Source organism: Pelodiscus sinensis, chromosome 3, assembly GCF_052426305.1.
Source record: "Pelodiscus sinensis isolate ZL-2025 chromosome 3, ASM5242630v1, whole genome shotgun sequence".
Lineage (NCBI taxonomy): Eukaryota > Metazoa > Chordata > Testudines > Trionychidae > Pelodiscus > Pelodiscus sinensis.
In genome coordinates this window covers 58992214-59012361 of record NC_143054.1, presented here as the reverse complement: position 1 = coordinate 59012361, position 20148 = coordinate 58992214, and the positions used below count along the sequence as shown (strand labels likewise).

At 39.6% G+C, this 20148-nt stretch overlaps 1 long non-coding RNA gene across 1 annotated transcript; it reads left to right on the top strand.

Moving 5' to 3' along the window:
* The first annotated feature begins 8207 nt into the window (after positions 1 to 8207).
* Positions 8208 to 18524, top strand: LOC149524652 (uncharacterized). Its single transcript, XR_016349140.1, has 3 exons — positions 8208 to 8612; positions 10352 to 10456; positions 17067 to 18524. It is a non-coding gene; the product is annotated as an uncharacterized LOC149524652 (long non-coding RNA).
* The last annotated feature ends 1624 nt before the right edge of the window (positions 18525 to 20148 follow it).

The window sequence follows — 20148 nt, the reverse complement described above, 5'->3', positions numbered from 1 at the left end:
GCCCATTTTCTGTGTGAACTTTCTTTCGTTTCATACTGGATTCGGCCTCAGTGCTTCTTAATGTTACTCAGAAGCTTAGTAATTAAGGCTATGTCTACACTGCCAGCTTTTGTCAGCAGAGAGTATGCAAATAAAGTGCTGATTAGCATTTTGTCATGCTTCATTTGCATAATCCATTCGAGCCATTTTTGCGCAGGGGAGACGCATAAGGATCTTGCGCAAAAAGGGTTTTTTGTGCAAAAAGGAAACATGCACACTGCTTGTTTTTTCACAAAAACCCCTTGCGCTAAAATGGCTCATAGATTATGCAAACGAAGCATAAGAAAATACTAATCAGCACTTCATTTGCATACTCTCTGCCAGCAAAAGCTGGCAGTGTAGACAAAGCCTAAGGGCATGTCTATATTAGGAAATTATTTCGAAATAACTTATTTCAAAATAATAATTCCCAAAATAACTATTTCAAAATAGCATGTCCACGCTACAAGGAAGCCTCAAAATTAGTCCAAGGCAGGCCCGCTTAATATGGACATGCTACCTCAACTTGGAGCTCCAGGAAGCACTGGGGAGTAATTACTCTGAATGACTCTGGGGAGTAGTTATTTCAAAATAGCAGCAATGGAGTGTCCACACGACTGCTATTTCAAAATAACTATTTTGAAATAAGCTTTATTCCTTGTGGAAAGCAGGAGTTATTATTTTTAATAACCAGCCCATTATTTCGATTATATAATGGGCTTGGTAGTGTGGAAGTTCCGTTTATTATTTCCAAATAAGGGGAGTTATTTCAAAATAAAACCCTAGTATAGACCAGGGCTAAACAATTTGCAAGATTTGGTTAAAAGACTTTTATAAATCAGGTGTGCAATGTAAACACTAGCAGGAAAATCACTGTCAGGGTATGTCTACACTACCACCCTAGTTCGAACTAGGGTGGTAATGTAGTCAACTGGAGTTGCAAATGAAGCCCGGGATTTGAATTTCCTGGGCTTCATTTGCATGTTGCCGGGCGCCGCCATTTTTAAATGTCCGCTAGTTCGGACTCCGTGCCCCGCGGCTACACGCGGCACGAACTCGGTAGTTCGGACTAGGCTTCCTATTCCGAACTACCAGTACACCTCGTTCCACGAGGAGTAACGGTAGTTCGGAATAGGAAGCCTAGTCCGAACTACCTAGTTCGTGCCGCGTGTAGCCGCGGGGCACGGAGTCCGAACTAGCAGACATTTAAAAATGGCGGCGCCCGGCAACATGCAAATGAAGCCCAGGAAATTCAAATCCCGGGCTTCATTTGCAACTCCAGTTGACTACATTACCACCCTAGTTCGAACTAGGGTGGTAGTGTAGACATACCCTCACAGACTTAATTCTAAATCCCCAGTCCCTTGTATAACCACCAATTTAATTGATGCCCAATGTTACACAAGTGGTGCAACATTTCTCAGATTGCCTTGAGAAAGTCTTAGGTTAATGCTAAGAATAAATTTCAAAGACTGCCCTGTTTGTGCTGCCTAATGAGGACTTTGAGATCTGCCCATACTGAAAATGCTTTGATATCTTTCCTTCTAGAGGCATACTCCACATTTGTGTGATATTTTAAGAGAATGGATGACACAGACTGGTTCTCTGTGTCCATTTGTCTCTTTATTTCCCCTGTAATTAGGGAAGTACCTTAGATTCAGATTGCTGCTCCCATCTAGACTTTCCTGATTAGTAGACATTCCCAGCTGAAAATTGAAATTTCCACTTGGCAGAAAATTTGAAATGTTGTTGTTTCTAAGTGGAACGAAAAAACAAAATTTCCTGCAGACTACAAATTCTTAAAAATTTAAATTTAGAATGATCAAAATGTTTTTTTTAAATTTTGACCAGGTGAAACATTTTGTTTAAGCACGTTGATTCATTGCAGCTTTTATGTTACAGTAAAATATAGTACGTGTTTTATATAATAATATTAAATACAATCTGTATTATAAAATCTAAACACTCAAAATGATAAAATCAAAGCAAAACCTTTATCTTACTGAAATGAAACAACATAACTGAAAAAAAATTTCAACTTTCTCCCGTCAAAAAATTAACCGAATTCAAATGTTCCCATGATACATTTTGATTTGTATAAAATTGCTTCTTTAACAGAAAACTGTTCAATCAAAAAAATCAACCAGCTTTACTGATTAATTAGTTTAACGTCTGTTTCATTTTCACCAAATACAAGGGAAAATTGACATTTTTATTGCATTATGGGGCTTTTCATTCTTGCTAGCTTTGTTATGTTTGTGGAATATAAACTTAATGTTTCCATATTAAATGTCAGTTTTTAGATAATAAGAGGTCCTATTATCTCTTCACTGAGGTTTACATGGTTCTTCCTAAATCTTTACTCAAACCGGACCAATTATGAATAAAAACAAAGCTTCCAATTTCACATGGAGTTTCCAATCTCTTAGATTCACATTTTAATCCCAGATGAATTTGAACAGTATCACAGAGGTCTCCTTAAATAGTCTCATTGTTGTCAAGACCAATCAGTTTAACTTCTGTGTCAAGAAAGATAATGGAGCAGGTAATTAAGGAATTCCTCTGCAAACATCTGGAAGAAAATAAGGTGATAGGTAATGGATTTGTAAAGAACAAATGTCAGACCAATCTGGTAGCTTTCTTTGATAGCATAATAAATCTTGTGGATAAGTAAGAAGCAGCGGACATGGTATACCTAGACTTTGGTAAGGCATTTGATACAGTCTCGCATGACATTCTTATAAATAAATAAGACAAATAAAACTTAAAAGGGATACTATCAGGTGGGTGCATAACTGGTTGGATAACCTTTCTCTGGTATGTCTACACTAGCCACCTAGTTCGATCTAGGGAGGCTAATGAGAGTGACCGAAATTGCAAATGAGGAGCGGGATTTCATAGAATCTTATATGATTCTATATATGAGGTAAACCTCATTATAGGAGGAATACCAGCTAGTTCAATTTAGGGCTTTAATTTGGAATCCTGTTTCACTGCCGCATGTAGACGCGGGCAGTTACTTCGGGCTAGTCAATTTCTAAAATGGCGACCGTCCGGGAACATGCTAATGAAGTGCGGGATATTTAAATCCCGTGCTTCATTTGCAATTTCGGTTGCCCTCATTAGCCTCCCTAGATCAAACTAGGGGGCTAGTGTAGACATACCCTCTGAGATTAATCGCTCACAGTCATGCTTGAAGGGCATAACAAGTGGGGTTCAGCAGGGGTCTGTTTTGGGACTGGTTCTGTTCAATATCTTCAGCAACAATTTAGATGATGGTGTAGAGAGTACTCTTATTAAGTTTGCAGATGGTACCAAGTTGGGAGGGGATGTAACTGCTGTGGAGTATAGGGTCATAATTCGAAATGATCTAGAGAAACTGGAGAAATGGTCTGAGGTAAATAAGATTCAGTTTAATAAGGACAAATGCAAAGTACTCCACTTAGGCAACATCTAGACTACAAGCCTCTTTCGAAAAAGAGCATCTAGACTGCAACCAGTACTCTCAAAAAAGCAATCCACTTTTTCAAAAGAAAGCACCCAGGCAGCCTGGATGCTCTCTTTCGAAAAAGCACAGTTTGCATTACATAGTGCCTTTTTTTGAAAGAGCACTTTTGAAAAAAGGTGTTATTACTCGTGAAATGAGGAATACTGCCGTCGAAAGAAAAGCCACATTCTTTCAATTTAATTTCAAAAGAATGCGGCTGTAGTCTAGATGCAGGTGAAGTTTTTTCGAAAAAAGGCTACTTTTTTCGAAAAAACCCTGCAATCTAGACACTGCCATAGGAAGGAACAATCAGTTTCACACATACAGAATGGGAAGCGACTGTCTAGAAAGGAGATCTAGGGGTCATAATGGACCACAACCTAAATATGAGTCAACAGTGTGACACTGTTGCAAACAAAGCAAACATGATTCTGGGATGCATTTAAGGAGTGTTGTGAGGAAGACACGAGAAGTCATTCTTCTGTTCTACTCTGAACTGATTAGTATTGGAGTATTGTGTCTAGTTCTGGTCATCACATTTTAAGAAAGATGTGGAGAAATTGGAGAAGGTCCAGAGAAGAGCAATAAAAAATGAATAAATGTCTAGAAAACATGAGCTGAGGCAAGGCTGAAGAAACCGGGCTTGTTTAGTTTGGAAAAGAGAAGCTTGAAAGGGGACATGATAGCAGTTTTCAAGTATCTAAAAGGTGCCACAGGAAGGAGACGGGAAAAGTATTCTCCTTGGCCTTTGATGATCGTATAGGAAGTCATGGACTTAAGCTGCAGCAAGGGAGATTTAAGTTGGACACTAGGAAAAACTTCCTAACTGTCAGGGTTGTTAAACACTGGAATAAATTGCCCAAGGTTGTTAAACACTGGAATAAATTGCCCAGGGAGGTTGTGGATTCTCCATCATATTTAAGAGTAGTTTAGACAGATATCTGTCAGGGATGACATAGACTGTGCTTGGTCCTGCCACGAGGGCAGGGGACTGGACTTGATGCTCTCCCAAGGTCCCTTTCCGTTTTAGTATTCTATAATTCTATGTTTCTAAGACAAGATATACCAGACTAACAAAACTGCAGTTAAGATAGCAGGAAAAAAACCCAAAAAATTCCGAGATTTCACAGTTAAATTATTTATGCAACATCTGGATGTTTTAATAAATTAAGACTTTGATTTTTCTTCACTTTCAATTCCTGCTGATGAAGAACATTTCTTAATGTCATTTACATTCCACCTCTTTAATCTTTCTTGGATCCAAACCATTATTAAGGGGGAAAGAAACCCCTTCCTCCTGCTGTTTTGGTCAATGAGCTGTTACCTTTCTAATCTATGAAACTTTTCACGTTATGCAATTCAGATTTCAACCGAGAAAGGGTCTCTGTTTTGTTAGTCCTCTATATCTTTCTCAGCATTCTTTAGAGTGGAAAAATGTCTTAATATCCCTTTCTAGTTAAAAATATATATAGGAAAATTTCTTCTCCACTTCTAGCTGTAGGATAAAAGGTCTTCCTCTGGGTATTCTGAGTCTCTTAATTATGCTCCAGAATTTTTCTTTTTTTGCTGCTCAAATTAATTTTTCTTTCAAACAATTAGAGACAGCATGGTATCCCAGGCCTAGTGTACACTAGCACATTTTGGTGACCAAAAAAAAAATGAAAACATTTACACTACAATATGACTTTTGTTAGGAAAAACACCCAGTTTTGGCAACAAAAATCTTCTGCACCTGCGAGAGAATTTTGTCTTTTCCCGTCTTTTTATTATTGACAATATGGACTCCACTGTTTGTTTTGTGTGGAGATCTGGCTTCTTCCAGTATCCCACAATGTTTGCTCTGATGGGCGTGCTCAGTGTTTTGTGTTTTCTGTTGCCTTGCAGGCACGTGCCCCTCCCCTTTCAAAGCTCCGGGAAGTATCTGACAGCTGAATAAACTGCTCCTTTTTGAGGAACAAAAAACAAATCATTGGAATGCTTCTGTTCTGCTCTGCCCTAGAAACTCAGAGGCAGGCAAACTGCTGCTGCAGGGGGAGGACTGGAGAGATTGCTGTGCTGCTTTGACATTCCTTTGCATGGAGAATTCACAGGGCTATGAGGGAATCCCAAGAAGCGCAGAGATCAGGTCTGTCTTTCCACACCTCTGTCTTTCCACTGTATTGTGGGATGCTTAACCACATTCCTTTGCTCTTATCTGTCACCAGGGTGCTAGCAGCATGGACATGAAATGTCAACAATGAAAGGCAGAAAAACTGGTTTGGCAGGTTTCCACTTTTAGCAACTTTTGCATGTCGATAGCACTTTGGTAACCAAACCTTCCCAGTGTAGACATAGCCCAAGAAAATGTTCAAACACTGGAGGAACCCAATTCTACACCATGATTATGTCTAGACTGCACTGTTTTTCTGGGATATCGACTTACTCTTGCAGTGTAGACCAAGCCTATCTGTCTGGAGCCCTGCTAATTTTATGGAGGTCAGTGATGATGCAGCAATTCATCTAAGCACCTCATGTTGCAAGGGGCCTTATCTCAACAGAATATATTTTCAGTATTCACCTTTAAATCAAGAAATTGAGATGAACACTCTTCTTTTGTATAGTATCATGGAAGTTTCAGTGACCATAGATGCTCCTGAACTTAGTTTCTTATATCTTACAGAAGACACATCCAGAAGCGCAGAAGGGCACTTTTTGAGTAGTGCACAAGTAGGAAGACAGCCAAGTTCTCTAATGTGGACTACCACTTACTGACCAGGTCTTAATCCACTTCATGTATTGGTTGTGAGTAGAGTACAGCCTAAGAAAACATAGCTAAAATAAACAGTTTAAAGTATATTTATATAAAATAATATAATTACTGCAGTGCACATATGATATAATATTTTTTCTTATTTAAAATTTTAGTTGTGTTGTACTTCAGAGTACAGTAGTTTTTCAGAGCCACTGTTTAAGATGGTGTTATTTGCCTTTGAGTAGATAATGAATTGTCTGTGTCAGCAGATGTTTTTTCTTTATTTTTGGACAACTCTCTTTGTAGTTCTGTTTATAGGGAGAGAAATAATTTGCACCTATAAAGCTATGTCTGCATTATGGAGTTTTTGCGGGATACCTGAAGTATCCCGGAAAAACTGTCACGTTCGGGGAATGCATCTGCTCTCCAAAAAATGTTTCGGAAAAGCAGATGCACTCTTTTGGAAGCCCTGTATTCCTCATTTTATGAGGAAGAAGAGTTCTTCCAAAAGAAGAGGTTTTTCCAAAATTTGGCCCCATATAGACGGGCCAAATTTCAGAAAAGCCTCTTCCGAAAACAATCAGAAAAAGGTACACAAATTGTGGAGCACAATTTGCGTACCTTTTTCTGAAAAAAAAAGCATCAGTCTAGACGTAGCCTAAGTGTGTCATTTCAAACTATTGCTTTTTTTTTTTTTTTTTTTTTTTTTGGTTGGTCTTTTACAAATTGTGAGAAGAAACTTGAAAGGACTTAGAAAGAGTCACTGAAAACTTTTTCTTTCCAATTCCTGGCCTTTTTCAAGCTTAAAAAAGAACTAAATATGTTCAGAGGATAAGTCCATTGATGGCTATTAGCCAGAATGGGCAGGGATGCAAAACCATGCTCTGAAATGCCCCTAACCTCTGTTTGCCAGAAATTGGAAATGGATGACAAGGTGGGTCACTTGATAATTACTTCTTGTATTCATTCCCTCTAAAGCATCTAGCATTGGCCATTGTCAGAAAACAGGATACTGAGCTAGATGGACCATTGGTCTGACCCAGTATGGTCATTCTTACATCCAATGTGAAATTCTTTTAATTTGGAAGCACTGGATTTCATTTGCCATCATTTTGCCCATTCAGATACTTTGGTTAGGTCCTGGTGTAGTTCCTTCTAATGTTCCTGATACTTTGAGCTAGAGCTGTTATTTTCAGCTCAAATCACTATACTTGTGCTAGCTCTGATTGAGCTAGCGCACTAAAAATAGAGTATAGTTGCAGAAGCAGGAGCAGAGGGAAGAGCTAGCTGTCACAAGTATGCATGAATCCAAGGTATTAGGTTACATTCTATTTTTAGCACTCTAGCTTGATCAGATCTAATGCAAGTATGTTCCCTAAAGCTGCAATTTACACCTCCAGTGGTAGATATACCCATAGCGTTCTCGGGTCTTGGCTGAGCTAAATAATTGTGGGTGATTTGTAAATTTTGCCATTTCACTTCTTTTCCAATAATTAATTAAGCAATACTGTTCCCTGTACGGATCTTTGTGTCACTTTGATCTTCACCTTTTTCCATGATGCAAATTGGCCATTTATTCCTGCTCTTCGTTTTCTGTCTCAGCCACTTTCTAATCCATCACAGTAAATTGCCTCTCAACCCATGACTACTTAGTTTCTTTAGCAGTCTCTTTTGGGAGACTTTGTCAAAGGTGATTTGAAAGTCTAAATAAATTATATCAACCGGTTCCCATTTCCCTGGGATATGTTGTATTTGTTTTCTTGATGTTTGTAAAGAATTCTAATAGATTAGTGACACACTATCTTCCTTTGCAAAGTCTTGCTTATTAAACCCTATAATATCATGATCTTGTAGATACTGTATAATTTTGTTTTTAATTATCACTTTCATCAATTCACCAGCTCTGATTCTAGAGAGAGGAATTATTCCAAAGAAAAAAATCATATTCAGAGGATATTAAAATGTATTTGGAAAGGAAATCTTGTGGGTTTTCAGGCAGTGAATGATTTTCATGACTTTTGGAAGTTTATTGCATTTATATGGTGAACTTTTTCACTGTGAATAACTCACATAACCAAAGTAACTGGAGGTCTCCACTTCAGAGAATTGCATGGTAGTTATGTGGAGTTCACTGTCACTACAAGTGTGGAATTCTCCTGACACCCCATTTGGCAGAAAGGTTCTTTGGTTAACAGTGAAATGATCCATGATGCTGAGCTGTAGGTCTCTATTTTTATTGCATTCTCTGCTTATTTTGTAGGTCTTCACTGGGACCTGTGGAGTTCTTGCTAAGCACATGGGCAGCACACAGACTCCCTGCCTAGTGACTGCAGGGATGGGCCTCCCACTTCTAGGAGCACGCTGGAACTAGGGCAGGTAGGGAGCTTCCGTTAGCACTACCGGATTTTTAGAAACTGATCTCCCATTGTGGCTTAAGGAGACTCCAGGAGATTGAGCCCAGTGCTGGGAAACTTCCAGTGAAAACAGGAGGGTTGGCAACCCTTCCTATAAGTAGCCTGAATAACGAAAGAGGCAAAGATGAATAGGACAATGATAGGTTAATATTTGACAGAAAACATAAACAACCATAAAAAATTAAAAACAATACTTGCCTCTTTGAACGGGAAAGGCCTTGATTCTTCATACACTTAAGCATATGTTTAAATTTACTCAAGTGAGAAATCCCATTGACTTCAGTAGAACAATTTATATGAATAAAATTAACATGTGTTTAGCATACAGGTATAAATAACTGTGCTTTATGATCTTCCTGACAGTCAAAGGATACCAACAATTTATGACCTCGGCAGCAAAATGACTGTAAAAATGCAAAAGGGCTAAAATCCCCTAAAAGCTGTAGACAAAACTCTAAAGAGTAGGTATGTGAATCTACATGTAAGATACAGCTCCTAAGTCCACTCAGACATTAATGGAATCCACACACATTTTGTTTTTGGCATTATCCAGAAATATCCACCAATTAATCTTTTGGATATATAGGTTAGTGCACATGAGGAGTATTGTAAAATTCATCAGCAACTAGTTCCACCCTGCATCATTTTAAAGCTATTTTCGATAACAGCAGAAACAGGATTCTGATGTGAAGTTATGTAAGGCAGAGAGCGTACAGTATATTTTCCACTTAACTTTGAACTTTCATTAATCTGTAGATATTTTTCAATCATTGATGTTACCGATGGCCTCTTTGCTTAATACAGTTTTCATGTGTGCCCCTTTCTTCCGCATAAATATAATTTTATGTGCGTATGCATTTGAACAGAAATATTGTTTACATTAAATGTGATAATAAAATCATTCAAGACTGTTTTAATGTTATTTTTAACAAGTACTAAGACATAATCTAAAACCAAACTAAGTAATTGCTCAAAATAATTTGTCCAAGTAACATCTTTCACTTATTCTTGATAGAATTATGGCAAACCCTTATGATTTAAGCAATACATGCCAAGAGCTAAAATTCTAAAGTTATTTATGGATTCTATCCATATTTGTGAATTTAGCATGCAGGTTGTGTTTGAAGAAAACACAGTTTGAATAATCTGATTCTATACCTTTTAAAGAACATATATTTGTGAGTAAAGATTTAATGTCAGACTCTTTGAGGAAACCAAATTGCTATGGCAGCAGACCACAGGAGGAAAATCAATTAAAATAATTACATTACTTTTGGCAACTTACTGCTACCATTTATGAGCAAAATGGTCAATTATATTTTCAACACTGGTCACACAAACCCAATGACATCTATAAATGCAACAAGAGTTCTAATCCTCAAGCCAGCTACAGTTTTGACCAAAGAAGAAAATTCAACTGTGAGTTGTTTTCTTTATTTTCCTTATTTTTTTAAAGTATCAGTTGAGCTGTGTACTGAGCTGATATGAGTGTGTCTTTTGACTTTTGATTTGCTATTCATATGAATATAAATAAATATGATGAATGCTTCTAAAAAGATGAATATATTGTGAGATGCGCTTTCAGTTTGTTTTCTTCTACATTTCTTCTTTATGTCTCTTTTTTATTTGTTATGTATAATGCTGCATCTAAGTTAGAGGCAAGGTACATGAAGTAATCTCTTATTCACTCAACTTCTTTAGTGAGAAAGGCAAGCTGTCAAGAAGTTAGTCCGATTCAAGAGATTACCTCACCCACTTCATCTTTCTAGTATCCTGGGAACAACACAGCTACAATCACTTTAAATGGTAAGTCCTTTTTCTGGTTTATTTTCCTAACCACACAACTGCAGGTCTTTCCACTTATTTTCCCCTCTTACTGGAATTGAATGGAATTCCTTTCTGGCATACTGGCACCTATTTCCTGGGGCGACTTGGCCACGCGGCTTTTTTTTTTTTTTGGCTCGATAATTTTTCTTTAAAAAAAAGCATTGTATAAGCCTATTGATTTTTAAAAGCCCTCTAATAATAATGCCAACAAATATAGCCTCTGTTGATACCCCAATATGTCTTTCTCTCTTCCCCTAGAAGCTGGCAGAAGACTTGCCTATTTAAAGGCTAAGATTTTAATGATTTTAGTGAAGGCTGAGTGTATTGCACCCCTACTTTTATGTATATAAATATCATAATCATATATGCAAATCTGCATGCAAAAATGATCCTAAATACAGAATGCTTTATGCAATTGTGAGCCTGTTTATTCATTGAAATACCACAATGTTCCATTCAAATGGAAATTTGGTGCACAAAAACTTCATTTTATCAAGCAACTATGATCACTATAGAGCTAAATACATGCCCAGTTTGGACCTATGTATGTATTGCCATCAATGTTCCCTCTAATCTCTTCCTTGTATGTGGGGAACTCTTCCATCCATATGCAGAATAAATGTTTTATGTGCATGGAAGCATATGCAAATATGCATAGTAGAAACAAAAATCCTAGCTGTGGGTGTCAGCCGGTGGCCGGGGTAGCGAGTGGTCTGTGAGTCCTAATACACCCGAGTCTTTGACTGCTAGGATGAAGGTCCCTTTGCAGCAGGCAGCCAGGAAGGCTGATGGGTGCCCCAAGGTGGTGCAGAGAGTGAGCTAGTTACACCCGAGTCTTTGACTGCTAGGACAAGAGTCCCTTCGCAACAGGCAGCCAGGGAGGCTGACGGGTGCCCCAAGAGTCTGCCCATGGAGGCAACACGACTCAACATTTAGCTCTTACTGAGTTTACCCCTGACCGGCTATGATTCTTTTAATTGTGTCTGGTTCTGTTACAGCAACAGAAGGAGTCAGGTTAAAGCTTAAACAGTTACAGGTTTATTAGAGAAACTTATAATCATACGGTTACAACGGCTATTGCTCTACTTCTTAACTGCTAGCAAATACAGACCTTAAATGGTTACAAAGGAAAGGAGGAAAAACAAAACACACCAGTTGTATAAGCTTACAACGTAGCCTTATATAGAACTCTAATGCTATACGTGCACAATGACAAGAAGAAAAAGGACACATACAGGTACAATTTTTACTCCCTTCTGCATCTCTCAATTCCAGCGTGTCAGGCCAGGATCGGTCACTCAATTCCTCGGAAAGACGAATATGAGGCTGGGCATCCCCATGTGGACCTCGGGAGTCAATCACCTAGCCCAGCCAGCAGGCAGCTGATGGATTGATACTCAAAATGAGCTTGCTGCTGGGCCCATCATCTTTATACCCGTGGGGTCACTTATTCTCTTTCTTATCTAAGGTGCCAAATTGTGCTGGTTCGTCTTTGTGACGCCAGTTCTTACAAGGGAGTTGGGAATGTAATTTACATTTGTAAGAGAGAGATAACTAAATTGGGAGTACGGGACATTCTTTACTCAGCGGGAGATTCCTCTCCCGGGATGGTTGTGTGATCGTATCAATATCGGTGCTAGCCAAGGACAGTTTTTGCAGCCTCTTGGTCAACGACTGGCTTGATGGCCCTCTTATCTATGTTTACAGTTGTCCAGGGTTACGATGAGCCAGCATATCTGGGCCTTCTGTCAAGGCATCAAAGACTATGCTGATTTTATTGCTCTCTGTGCCCTGTGTGCTGTGAGGCATCTTAGAGGGGCAAGCAAGATGGATGTGGCAGGGGGTTCTTGTCTGGCTACATTGGGCACTTTGATAATCAGCTGGGAAGCGCTTGAATCTCTCCTGAGTGGCCTCACAGCTGCATGACTTATAGGAAACACTGATTGCCACACTTCTCTGCTGTTGGGAGTGACTGCACTGCCTTCAGAGATGGGCACCTGGCCAGCAGTCGCTGTGCTCCACAGTCCACTTTGCATTTAGAACTTAATGGCTAGACTCCTACTGATATGTCTGGAGGAATCAACTTCATTCATTATTATGAATAAAATGTATGCAGTTAGTTTTTTCCCCTAAAACTTCTCTCACACTCCCAGAATACATTTTGCTCCCTCGCCCTCCCGCAATTTGAGAATCTCTAAGACTGGGGTAAGGTATTGTGCTGCTGTTGTAACTTCCAAGCTCAAGCATAAGATCTTTGAGACATATTTAGCAAAACTCATTTATAATATTACAGTAGCATATATGGTGTCAGCACTATATAAATGATAATCACTAGCATTACCTGTCCCATTATGATGGTAGACGTACACTCAAGTTGGCCTGGTGTGGAGTTGCAACTTTAGTTTCAAGAGTTGTGTTCAGATTCTATGCTAGGCGGTGCTTCCATAGACAGAATAAATTTTGCCATGTGCACTGAGCCATGGGTGGATGTGCACAGGGGCAGCCTGTGGATGTAGGCAACCTCGGCAGTTGCCTAGGGCACCGCGTTTAACGTGGTGTCCAATGATGACATCATGCCATTGAGGGCTATGGAGGCGCCAGTCGTGCATTCCGCCTAGGGCGCCAGTTGCCGGCAGCTCTCCTCGAGCCGCACACTTCCTGTTTCGAATCAGCGTGATTCAAACTAGCGCGCCAGCGAGATCATGTTAATGAAGCGCAGGATATTTAAATCCCCACTTCATTAGCAATTTCGGTCACCTACATTTGCGTCCCTATCTCAAGATAGGGAGCAAGTGTAGATGTACCCTAAGAGACATGCTCTAGGGAGCAAAAAGGGTGAAATATGGGAGTGACAGGTGCAGATTGGACATGCCTCCCAGTCCTGAGCAGGGTCCTCTCCCCAGCCACATGAGAACACCCTTAAAATAGCACTGCTATTGTTGATGCTTGCTTGCAGTTAATAAGGTATCAGCATTATCAGTTTTCTAACTTGTATAGATTTGTGTGGGTTATAGGAATATGTGAGTGTGTGTGTGTGTATGTCAATCTATAGCAGCTTTAACATTTTTTATTTATGATCATTTTACGCAGGTAGTGTAATGAACTCACTAATGTGAATGACTGACTGCTACAAACTTCTGGAAGAGTTCAGAACTGCTTATTTGTGTACTGCTGACTCTAGCAGTATTTCTTCTGTACCTCAAGTGGTAGGATTATGTGCTTCCAGGGGAAGAAAATCTGAATACAAAACCTGTTGCTATGAAGTTTCAAGTGTTCCTGGTAATAGATTGTAGATCTGGGCATGTGAGGTTAGAAATGGTATAACTTGAGAGCAGAATTTAGCCTTTTGTTTAGGGAATTCTCACCAAGAGAAATACATGTGAAGTTAATATTCTTATTTAGGGAAGAAAATCATATTACAAAAATTAAAGTTCTTTTTAAGAGCTAACAACTAGGGCTGACTAGAAAAAACTGTAACAACTCATTTTCTATTGGAATATGCATTTTTGCAACACTGAAGTGCTTTGTAAAATTATGAAAGAGATGGAGAAAATGAATAAAGTCTGTTTAAAAAAATTCAGAATTAGGCATTTTGATTTTTCTTTCAGAAGTAACTCTTTGGGTTGTTGAATTTTGTATTCATAAAATGAAAGGTAAAAATTAAAACAGACTTATTCAAATTTGTCAAAACAAAATCAAGCTGAAATAATTGTTTTGAAATAATCATTCACAGAAAATTTCAGAATCTGGAGGGTTCTATTCTAAGTCAGGAGCTAACCAAGGGTCATGTGCAGTTTGACTTGCTGCTCACAAACAGGGAGAAACTAGTAAGGCAAGTAGAGGTAGGTGACAGCCTGGGAAGCAGTGATCATGAGATGGTAGATTTCAGCGTCCTGACCAAAGGAAGAAAGGAGAGTAGCAAAATACACACCCTGGACTTCAGAAAAGCAGACTTTGACTCCCTGAGAGTCAAAGAGGGGTAGGATTCCCTGGGATGCTTACATGAAAGGGAAAGGAGTCCAGGAGAGTTGGCAGTATTTTAAGGAAGCCTTCTTAAAGACACAGGAAGAAACCATCCCGATACGTAGCAAGAAAAGCAAATATGGTAAGCGACCAGATTGGCTTACTGGGGACATCCTTGGTGAACTTAAACACAAAAAGGAAGCTTACAAAAAGTGGAAACTTGGACAGATGACTAGGGAGGAGTATGAATATAGTGCTTGAGAATGCAGGGGAGTTATCAGGAAGGCGAAAGCACAGTTGGAATTGCAGCTACCAGGGGATGTGAAGGATAACAAGAAAGGTTTCTACAGGCATGTTAGCAATAAGAGGGTGTGGGGCCCTTACTGGATGAGTGACAGATGATGTTGAAAAAGCTGAAGTACTGAATGCTTTCTTTGCCTCTGTCTTTATGGACAAGATCAGCTCCCAGACAAATGCACCAGGCAATGCAATATGGGAAGGAGGTGGACAGTCCTTGTTGGGGAAAGAACAAGTTAGGAACTATTTAGAAAAGCTAAACATACACAAATCCATGGGCCCAGATTTAATTTAAATCGCTGCTTCATTTTCCTATGCTGGGTAGCCTAATCTACATGCCACTGTCGCCAGAAGCATGTAGTCTAGACATACCCTAAGATGGATAGAAAGCTGGCTAGACTGTTGGGCCCAACTGGTAGTGATCAACAGCTCAATGTCAGGATGGCAGTCGGTTTCTAGCAGAGTACCCCAAAGATGTGTTCTTGGACCAGTTTTGTTTAACATCTTTATTAATGACCTGGATGAGGGGATGGATTGCACCCTCAGCAAGTTCGCAGATGACAGTAAGCTGGGGGAGAGGTAGATACACTGGAGGGCAGGGATAGGGTCCAGAGTGACCTAGACAGATTAGAGGATTGGGCCAAAAGAGATCTGATGAGGTTCAACAAGGACAAGTGTAGAGGCCTGCACTTGGGATGGAAGCATCCCAAGCATCGTCACAGGCTGGGGACCAAATGGCTAAGTATCAGTTCTGCAGAAAAGGACCTGGGCATTACAGTGGATGAGAAGCTGGATATGAGTCAACAGTGTGCCCTTGTAGCCAAGAAGGCTAATGGCATATTGGGGTACATTAGGAGGAACACTGCCAGAGAAGTGATTATTCCCATTTATTCGGCTCTGGTGAGGCCACATCTGGAATACTGTGTCCAGTTCTGGTCCTCCCACTATAGAAAGGATGTGGACGCATTGGAGAGGGTACACCGGAGGGTGACCAAAATGATTAGGAGGTTGGAGCGCATGACTTATGAGGAGAGACTGCGGGATTTGGATTTGTTTAGTCTTCAGAAGAGAAGATTGAGGGGGGATTTGATAGCAGCCTTCAACTTCCTGAAGGGAGGTTCCAAAGAGGATGGAGAGAGGCTGTTCACAGTAGTGACAGATGGCAGAACAAGGAGCAATGATCTCAAGTTACAGTGGGAGAGGTCTAGGTTGGATATTAGGAAAAACTATTTCACTAGGAGGGTGGTGAAGCACTGGAATGGGTTACCTGGGGAGGTGGTGGAATCTCCATCCCTAGAGGTTTTTAAGTCTTGGCTTGACAAAGCCCTGGCTGGGTTGATTTAGTTGGGATTGGTCCTGCCTTGGGCAAAAGGCTGGACTTGATAACCTCCTGAGGTCTCTTCTAGCTCTATGATTCTATGAAAAGAACACAAATTTTGAAATCTCAAATTCCCCCACAGAATGGAATTTTCATTTTCTACACAACTGTAGTCATAATGCAAGACACTGTAATAAAAAAGGGTATGTCTAGACTACATGCCTCTGTCACCAGAGGCATGTAGATTAGGCTACCTGGCATAGGAAAATGAAGCAGCGATTTAAATAATCGCCGTTTCATTTAAATTTACATGGCTGAGGAGGATTTTGAAGAAAGATAATGTAGTAACTTTAGTTATGGGGCACTTCTCCCAAGAATGAGAAACAGAATGGGAGAAAGTGTCAGTGTACATATTTGAATATTTAATAAGTGGATTATGAAAATTGGCATTATAACCAGGCCAGAATGAACATCTCAGTGGTAAAGAGGATAGGATAGGCTGCAAAAATCCTTGAACATACAGATAAGCAGCAATAGAGAAGGGGGACCCAGAGAGGAGTGAAAAGGGTAGACAAGGAAAACAGATAACTCATTGCAATCTGTCAAAGTCCATAGTACAGCATAAGTACACAGCCATGAACAAATAAACCAACAGTCCCTTGGTATCTGAACAACATTTGGATTGTTCAAATACTATAGTGATGTATGGTATAAATGCGCCGAAAGAGAGAATTGCGCAGTGGATTTTGAACAGTGAAATATAATCAGCAATGCCTTCCATAACTGTTTATCCATCACAGGAGTTAGAGGAAATCCTGTTTGGTGACATAGCACAATCTATATTGTTTAATTAGTCTAAGACAGAGAAAAGAGAGATTTACATTTGTTGACTAAAGGAGGTAAACACAATTAAGAACTTTTAGCATTTTTCTAAAGGAATAAGAGAATTAACACCTCATTTCTGGTCACAATATAAGTAATTACATTTTTTCTCTTTATATTCCCATACAGTTCCATGTGGAGATAGCATTATTCACTTCCTTTCCTAAACTGCTGTTTTATGCCGGTAGGGGCAACTGAACAGCTGCCTTACTAGATTCCAGAGGTGAGTATCTTTCTGTGGTGGATAAGGTGAACTTTACAAAACCCTTACCTACATGTCAAGAGATATTGTGACTGGCTTAATTAGATAATTCTAATAAAATGTGATAAAATACTTGGATTAAAAGCACTATATAAGTACAAATTAATTATTATTATTACCAACACAACCTTGATCTAAAAGGCAATTTGAATGAAGAGTAAAACAATGAGATTTCTTTGTGAGTCATGCCCAAATTGTAGTAAGGTTCCCCATATCATAAATCTCCCACACTGATTAAATTACTTCTAAGTGGAGTTGAAGTAATAGGGCAGAACAACTTAAGTGACAGTAACTTGTGCTGGTCACGTGTACTGTGAGTCACAACTGAAACACCAACATTCAATTCTCTGTTCACATTTTGAGCATAAGACACCATATTCACTAGGGGTATGTCTACACTTGCTCCCTAGTTCGAACTAGGGATGCAAATGTAGGCAACCGAAATTGCTAATGAAGCAGGGATTTAAATATCTCGTGCTTCATTAGCATAATCTCACCCGCACGCTATTCCACTCGTCAGCTGATTCAAACCAGGAAGTGCGCTCCAGGCCGCGTTAGTTGGAACCAAACCCCTTGTTTTGAACTAACGTTACTCCTTAAAAAATGAACTGCCTGCTATTATCTTAACTGAATAGGAAAAAATATCTACCACAAAGTTTTTTTGAAACTTCAGCTTTGATGCAAATCTATGATAATATAGTATATCTATTCGTGCCACTGAGTGAATACCAATGGAACCAGGTTTCATCCACTGTGTGTTTTGCACATGTTTGTTGGATAGTAAACCATGTAGGCCTATTCCCACAAGAGTAGAAAAAAACAAACAGAACTGCTGAGATTCAGGTGTGGTCCTGTCTTGGCCTTCTGAATTGTACAGTGAGTAGGAACATTTTCATACCAACTGTGACAGGGCGCCTGCCCTGCACTGGCCCTTTACGACCAGGACTCAGGCCCTGAGCCGGGGCTAGAAACAAAGAGGCCAACTGAAGCTGTTTGGGTTAGGGAGAGCCCAGCTGGCAACTATCTAGGGCAGCACAATGGGCTTGTAGAAGCCAGCTGAAACCATTAGGGCGAGTGTGAGCCCAGCTGGCAGGTATATAGAGAAGCACAGTTGGCTTAGAGGGGAGCCAGTGGAGGGCTGACTGTAGAGGAAGCAGGAGCTCCTTGGAGGGAGACAAGCTGGGGATAGCCAGCAAAGGCTGGAAGCGGGCCAGCCAAGACTCCGCTTGGCTAGGGGCTGGAGACAAAGCCTCTGGTTTGTGGGCTGATCCTGAGGCCGACTAGGTAAGCAGAGCTGTTGCGACAAATGCCAATGATGAGCAACCCATCAGACTGTAACTTGCCCTGAGAGGGGCTATATGAGGACAGTCAGGGGGCACTGAAGCATGGGGGGGGGCTTGCACCCCTGACACCAACCTTTTGGCCAGTAGGACTGAATTTTTTTCATGGCAGTTGGGAAGTTAGGTAATGCCACTGAATTTCAAAGGGATAAAATAATACATGACTCCTTTATTCTCTTTGGAAACCAATCTTCTAGATTTTTATTTGTTAATATTTTTTTATTTAAAAAGATAAAGATTGAACTGAACTAAAATAAATATATAAAATATAGCATACAACTATTTAAAATGTAATTATGTCTTTTGCAAAGAAGTGTTTTGTCTTTAGAAGTAGATAATATGAGCACATTTTTTTTATTACTTTTGATCTCAGTAAGCCAAATTATAATTGTTACTGCACATAGGTGGCCAATGAAATTTTGTTTTTTAAAATAGTTAATTTAAAAAAATGTTCACGTGCACTTAGTTCCCTTTGTTGTGAGACTTGATGTGAAGACTTGACTAAAGTGTAGCGTTTAAATGGCATTCTTAATGTCTGAGTCACTCATTTTCATTTTTTTAATCCTTTGTCCTTCATTATAATGGGCATTGCACATTCTGATTGTTAGATTATAATTATTTATGTCCTTAGATCATCTCACTAGAGAATGTCATATTATTTCTCACTTTCTGGTTCAAGCAAGAACTAACCCAGAATATCAGCCACAGTCATCATGCCAATATTTTAATTTGTTCCCTCCCAGTGACACCTAATACATTAAATTGTTTAATTTAATACAGAAACATTAATTTCCCTGCTCTCTGACCCTTTTTCATTAAAATGAAACTCACATTTCAAAATAAACTTCAGCAGAGCCTAGCAAAGGCTCAGAGCTGTTTGCATTCTCCCTGTGAGTGGAAGGGCAACAATGACACATGTAAGTGACTTCATGCCCTGTGTGTGTGCAGTGGGTATGATGGTACAGGAAGATTTGAACTTCATGCCGATAGAATATGTTTTTCCACGCACATAGCTAGAGCAAGAGTTCTTTTGGGGGGAAACTTAGAAGAGGTCACAGTTGGCTGTGGCTCTATATGGCAATTAATTCATCCTATATCTTATGATCGTGGCCTGAGGATTTGTCTCTCTCTTATCAGAGAACTGAACCATTGAATCCATATAGGGAGCCATCAGATAGTCTCTCCCTTAGCCCATGATATCCTATTATTATAATATTGCTTGAAGACCTTTTTTATGCACACAGGAATAACCACCTACACCCTGTGGTCCCTTTACTTCTTGACTAGCCTTTCAGGGGGGCCACTGTAGGATTTACATAGAATTGAGTCCATTACGTGGGCAAGCCATCCACATTTGGGTGGCTGTTATCTTCTGTATGCTCTGAATGAAAGCACAGAAAGGTCTGCATTCTCTGTATGAATTCACTTGGGATGTTTCCTTTCTCACTGTTCATTATTTCCAACTTGCCATGCCAACTCCAGAAAGACTGCATACATTGTGAACACAAATTATTTGTTGTGCTCGGACAGATTTTTCTTTACATTCTGAAGATGGCTTATGATTTTTATAAAAATAACATTTTTTTCAATATTCCGCCAAGCATCCAAA